Genomic DNA, 7608 nt, shown 5'->3' on the forward strand with positions numbered 1-7608 from the left:
AATAAAAGCGTGCAGAAAATGCACTTTAGGTGCATTTTAAGTCTTTAGGTGTTTGACTTGTGAACCGCAGAAGCTTCTAGAAGGAAGGGAAGAAGGAGTGATATAACAGCAGACATCAACATATATAGCATGAATCACTGCTTTATGTGCAACATTTCCCACGTCACGTGTGCACTATAACATTTCCATGCATACACTTACACGCAACTTTTGGGATCTGACTTTTCTTCACATTGCTATACATAAAATACATTTTTAAAACGTAAAATCAGACTTTTCTTGACGTTGCTAAACATGAAAGACATTTTTAAACGTAAAATCTGACATTCCTTGATAAAAGACATTTTTAAAACGTAAAATCTGACTTCTTGATAAAATACATTTTTTAAACGTAAAATCGGACTTCTTGATAAAATACCTTTTTAAAATGTAAATTTTTTTTTACGTTGCTATACATAAAACCCATTTTTAAAACGTAAAATCTGACTTTTCTTGACGTTACTATACATAAAATACATTTTTAAAATGTAAAATCTGACTTTTCTTGCTAAAATACATTTTCAAAACATAAAATGTGACTTTTGTTCACATTGCTATACATAAAATACATTTTTAAAACGTAAAATCTGACGTTTCTCGATAAAATACATTTTAAAAAGATAAAATCTGACTTTTCTTCACATTGCTATACATAAAACCCATTTTTAAAACGTAAAATCTGACTTTTTTTCACGTTGCTAAACATAAAATACATTTTAAACGTAAAATCTGACATTTCTTGATAAAACACATTTTTAAAACGTAAACTCTGTCTTTTCTTCACATTGCTATGCATAAAATACATTTTTAAAACGTAAAATCTGACTTCTTGATAAAATACATTTTTAAAACGTAAAATCTGACTTCTTGATAAAATACATTTTTAAAACGTAAATTTTTTTTTTACGTTGCTATACATAAAACCCATTTTTAAAACGTAAAATCTGACTTTTCTTGACGTTACTATACATAAAATACATTTTTAAAATGTAAAATCTGACTTTTCTTGCTAAAATAAATTTTCAAAACATAAAATGTGACTTTTGTTCACATTGCTATACATAAAATACATTTTTAAAACGTAAAATCTGACGTTTCTCGATAAAATACATTTTAAAAAGATAAAATCTGACTTTTCTTCACATTGCTATACATAAAACCCATTTTTAAAACGTAAAATCTGACTTTTTTTCACGTTGCTAAAAATAAAATACATTTTAAACGTAAAATCTGACATTTCTTGATAAAACACATTTTTAAAACGTAAACTCTGTCTTTTCTTCACATTGCTATGCATAAAATACATTTTTAAAACGTAAAATCTGACTTCTTGATAAAATACATTTTTAAAACGTAAAATCTGACTTCTTGATAAAATACATTTTTAAAACGTAAAATCTGACTTTTCTTTACATTACTATACATAAAATAAATTTTTTAAATGTACAATCGGACTTCTTAATAAAATACATTTTTAAAACGTAAAATCAGACTTCTTGATAAAATACATTTTTAAAATGTAAATTTTTTTTTTAACGTTGCTATACATAAAACCCATTTTTAAAACGTAAAATCTGACTTTTCTTGACGTTACTATACATAAGACATTTTTAAAATGTAAAATCTGACTTTTCTTGCTAAAATACATTTTTAAAACATAAAATGTGACTTTTCTTCACATTGCTATACATAAAACCCATTTTTAATACGTAAAATCAGACTTTTCTTGATGTTGCTAAACATAAAATACATTTTTAAAATGCAAAACCTGACTTTTCTCCGTAAAATACATTTTTAAAACGTAAAATCGGACTTTCCTTCCCATTGCTATCCATAAAATACATTTTTAAAATGTCTTTTAATTATTTTTTTTTACATTGCCTATGACTTTTTGAACTTCTCCCCATGTTGCGACTCATGCATTTCTAATGTTTAGGAATAAAAGCGTGCAGAAAATGCACTTTAGGTGCATTTTAAGTCTTTAGGTGTTTGACTTGTGAACCGCAGAAGCTTCTAGAAGGAAGGGAAGAAGGAGTGATATAACAGCAGACATCAACATATATAGCATGAATCACTGCTTTATGTGCAACATTTCCCACGTCACGTGTGCACTATAACATTTCCATGCATACGCTTACACGCAACTTTTGGGGTCATTTCGTCACCACCCGCGGGAAAAATACATTATCCCCCCCCACCCCCCCTTTTCTAGTACTTGCCAAAGACATCAATTGCACGGCAAATGAAATGTTGGCGCTAATGAAGACGCATCTTTTAATACGCGCTATTAACTATTATTATGATTCTTGCTGCATCAGCAGGACACCGGCTGAGTGAACGCGCACCTGCCAGGCCGTCCATAACCTCCCAGACGTGGAGTCCCAATTTTTTTTTTTTTTTTTTTTTTTTTTTTTTTCTTCCATTATTGCAAAAAATGCTGCAACTCGTTTTGATATGTTTTGTTATGTTGTCGGTTTTTTTGTTTTTCATGTGTCGCGCATGCGTAGTAATACCTGAAATATATTCATGTACAGTAAAAAGTGTATTTATTGTCCGTCGTGTTGAAAATATGACACAATGTTTATTTTTGCCGCCTTGAATTACTCCAAGAATCGAACTAAACTTACATTCGTGCGACTTCTTTGTAATAAAATGGAAATTAAAAAAAAGTGTTTATTTGACAAAGCCTGTCAGGGTTGTCATATTAGCCCCCCCCCCCCCCCCCCTCCGCACACCCCCACACCCCCCACCCCACAGCATGGCGCGTTTATGACACGTCAATCACGATGACATGACGTCATTGTAATAAAGTCCACTTACAGAGAAAAGAGTGGCACAAATCATATGGACGACCCCCCCTCCCCCAGTGGGGGGTCACTGCCTCTTAAATATGCCCCCCCCCCCATATAAATAAACATAAGGATATTAATATTTGTGTTATTTTAATCATGAATCTCATGGAGTCGAACATTTGATGTTAGCTTCCAATGATGTCGAAACCCTTCAAAATAAAATGCACTATTACTTTACCACAAATAATCATAATTATTATCAATAATATATATATTTTTTTTTTTACTGATGAAAAACTGCTACGGGAATATTCTAGAAATAAACGTCATGTTAAATACTGACAATTTTGTAAAATATCATCTTTTGAAAGTGCAAAAGTTAGTTTTAAATTCCTTGTGAGGTTTCGTGAATCGCCGAGAACTGCAAAGTTACAAATAAAATGTAATTTGAGTTAAAAAAATATATATATTTATTTTATGTTATGATTTTAATTTGTTTTATATTTATAAAGAGTTGCGTTTCCTTTTTGAACAAGCAAATAATAAATTAATAAATGTGATGGTAATAATTCTGCATTGTTATTGGAAAAAGAACAAAAAAAACCCAACAACAACAATTTGTTAATATTTTTCACACTGAAAATGCCTGAAAATGTAATCAATAATCAGTAGTTGGTTTTTAATTTGTAAAATGTCTTTGTTATAAATGTGCACGCAATATTCAATATTATTAGTATTATTATTATACAATATATTAATTTTATTGTTCTTTAAAAAAAAAAAAAAAAAGACAAATATTTTTGACATAGAAAAAGTGTCCAAATAATATTTGTTTTGGTTCAAAATATGATTTAATAAATTATGTAAAATAAAAATAATAAAATAAATCTTTGCACTGCAGTATAATACATTTTTAAAACGTAAAATCGGACTTTTCTTGACATTGCTATACATAAAATTCATTTGGAAATGTAAAATCTGACTTCTCTTGATGTTGCTTTACATAAAATACATTTTTAAAACGTAAAATCTGACTTTTCTTACGTTTCTTTACATTAAAGACATTTTTAAAACGTTAAATCTGACTTTTCTTGATATTGCTATACATAAAATACATTTTTAAATGTAAGCTCTGACTTTTCTTGACGTTGCTATACATAAAATACATTGTAAATTTAAACTATGACTTTTCTTGACGTTGCTATTCATTAAAGACATTTTTAAAACGTAAAATCTGACTTTTCTTGACGTTTCTAAACATAAAATACATTTCTAAAATGTAAAATCTGACTTTTCTTGACATTGCTTCACATAAAATACATTTTTAAAATGTAAAATCTGACTTTTCTTGATATTGCTATACATAAAATACATTGTAAATGTAAACTAAGACTTTTCTTGACGTTGCTATTCATTAAAGACATTTTTAAAATGTGAAATCTGACTTTTCTTGACATTGTTTCACATAAAATAACATTTTTAAAATGTAAAATATGACTTTCTTTGACGTTTCTAAACATAAAATACATTTCTAAAATGTAAAATCTGACTTTTCTTGACATTGCTTCACATAAAATACCATTTTTAAAACGTAAAATCTGACTTTCCTTGACGTTTCTAAACATAAAATACATTTTTAAAATGTAAAATCTGACTTCTCTTGACATTGCTTTACATAAAATACATTTTTTAAAATGTAAAATCTGACTTTTCTTGATATTGCTATACATAAAATACATTTTTTTAAACGTAAAATCTGACTTTTCTTGATATTGCTATACATAAAATACATTGTAAATGTAAACTATGACTTTTCTTGACGTTGCTATTCATTAAAGACATTTTTAAAACGTAAAATCTGACTTTTCTTGACGTTTCTAAACATAAAATACATTTCTAAAATGTAAAATCTGACTTTTCTTGACATTGCTTCACATAAAACCCATTTTTTAAAATGTAAAATCTGACTTTTCTTGATATTGCTTCACATAAAATACATTGTAAATGTAAACTATGACTTTTCTTGACGTTGCTATTCATTAAAGACATTTTTAAAATGTGAAATCTGACTTTTCTTGACATGTGTGTGTGTGTGTGTGTGTGTGTGTGTGTGTGTGTGTGAGCTCCTTTAAGCTTTTCCTGGCCATAATGAAGTTTATGCTGCAAATCAATAGTTTCCTGCATGCAGTGAGAGAGCAGGAAGCAGCTTTTACCTGCCGCTCATTAAAGAAGTCAATAGGCGGGGGGGGGGGGGGGGGGGGGGGGGTGGGGGGGGCTGCTCGTTATACCTGCAGTGCAATTAACACTACTTATTTGCACGCCTAATAATCATCAGCCCCCAAAACAAGCTTTTTTTTTTACATCGTTATTGCTATTATTGCTGCTTTTATTTGACTGCCTCTTTGACACAGGAAGTGTGTGTGGGGGGGGGGGGGGGGGGGGAGTAAGAATGAACAAATGGAAGAAAACGAGTACAACAAAAAGAAGAGAAAGAAAAAAAAGATGTAGAAGAAGAAGAAGAAAAGAAAAAAAGAAAAAAGAAAATGAGGAAGAAGGAAACAGGAGAAAAAAGAAGAAACAAATAAAGGAGAAAAAGAAATAAGAGGAAAAAGGAGAAGGAAGTGAAAGGAATAAAAAGACAAGAAGAAATAGAAGATGGATGAGGTAAGAAAAAGAAGAAAGAAAAGAGAGAGAGAGAGAGAAGAAATGAAGGAAAAAGAAGAATAAGAAAAAAAAGAAAAACAAAAATAATAAGAAGTCAAATAAAAAAGAAGAAAAAGAAGAAGACATATTTGACCTTTGCCCCCAAAGTATTCCCACAATCTTGACTGACATTTGTGTAGACCTTTGTAACCATGGCAACACTTTTATACACCTGACTTAAGAACAACACACACACACACACACACACACACACACACACACACACACACACACACACACACACACACACACACACACACACACACACACACACACACACACACACACACACACACATACACACACACACACACGTGATGTTACGTTGATCTTACATTGATGTTACGTTGATCTTACGTTGATGTTACGTTGATGTTACGTTGATCTTACATTGATGTTACGTTGATCTTACGTTGATGTTACGTTGATCTTACGTTGATGTTACGTTGATCTTACATTGATGTTACGTTGATCTTACGTTGATGTTACGTTGATCTTACGTTGATGTTACGTTGATCTTACGTTGATGTTACGTTGATGTTACGTTGATGTTACGTTGATCTTGCGTTCATGTTACGTTGATCTTATGTTGATGTTACGTTGATCTTACGTTGATGTTACGTTGATGTTACGTTGATCTTATGTTGATGTTACGTTGATCTTACGTTGATGTTACGTTGATCTTACGTTGATCTTACGTTGATCTTACGTTGATGTTACGTTGATCTTACGTTGATGTTACGTTGATCTTATGTTGATGTTACGTTGATGTTACGTTGATGTTACGTTGATCTTATGTTGATGTTACGTTGATCTTACGTTGATGTTACGTTGATCTTACGTTGATCTTACGTTGATGTTACGTTGATCTTACGTTGATCTTACATTGATCTTATGTTGATGTTACGTTGATCTTACGTTGATGTTACGTTGATCTTACGTTGATCTTACGTTGATCTTACGTTGATGTTACGTTGATCTTACGTTGATGTTACGTTTGTTACGTTGATCTTACGTTGATGTTACGTTGATGTTACGTTGATGTTACGTTGATCTTATGTTGATGTTACGTTGATCTTACGTTGATGTTACATTGATCTTACGTTGATCTTACGTTGATGTTACGTTGATCTTACGTTGATCTTACATTGATGTTACGTTGATGTTACGTTGATCTTACGTTGATGTTACGTTGATCTTACGTTGATGTTACGTTGATCTTACATTGATGTTAAGTTGATCTTACGTTGATGTTACGTTGATCTTACATTGATGTTAAGTTGATCTTACGTTGATGTTACATTGATCTTACATTGATGTTACATTGATCTTTCGTTGATCTTGCATTGATGTTACTTTACTATTATGCTGATGTTACTTTGGTATTAAGCCGGTCTTACATTGAACTTTTGTTAATGTTCCGTTGACATTCATTTGATATTACATTGATCTTACGTTCATGTTTTGTTGATTTTTTTTGTTGATTTTTTGTTGATTTTACATTGAACTTCTTCTGATCTTACATTGATATTACTTCGATGTTACGTCAATGTTACATCCATCTTACGTTGATCTTGCATTGATCTTGCGTTGATATTACGCTGATCTTATATTCGTCTTACAATGATCTTTTGTTGATTTTCTGTTGATCTTACATTGATCTTGTGTTGATATTACATTGATCTTACCTTAGTCTTACGCTGGTCTTACGTTGATCTTTTGTTGATCTTACGTTGATATTACTAGTTTGGACTGCCAGTGAACAGCTCGCCTCGCCGCTATGAAGTCTGGCTGAAGATTTTATATTCCTCTGTAAACACGTTTAAAAGAGTCATGTACTGAAATGACGTTTGTAAGACATGTCGTTTAAAAGTACAACAAAAGATAGTCCCACTAGTCAGCGTTCATCAGCACAAAGATGCCACACCAAAGTTATTTTTGTTCTTCCTTCTGTCCGTGGTCAAATTTGTTCTGATAGAAATACACAAGAAATAAGAAATAAACACGCAAACTGTAATGGTGGTTTTTATAGGACCGCCCCCAACTATGTTCAACCAATCAGCGTTTGACCACG

This window comes from Entelurus aequoreus, linkage group LG15 (assembly GCF_033978785.1).
Source record: "Entelurus aequoreus isolate RoL-2023_Sb linkage group LG15, RoL_Eaeq_v1.1, whole genome shotgun sequence".
In the NCBI taxonomy this organism is placed as follows: Eukaryota; Metazoa; Chordata; class Actinopteri; order Syngnathiformes; family Syngnathidae; genus Entelurus; species Entelurus aequoreus.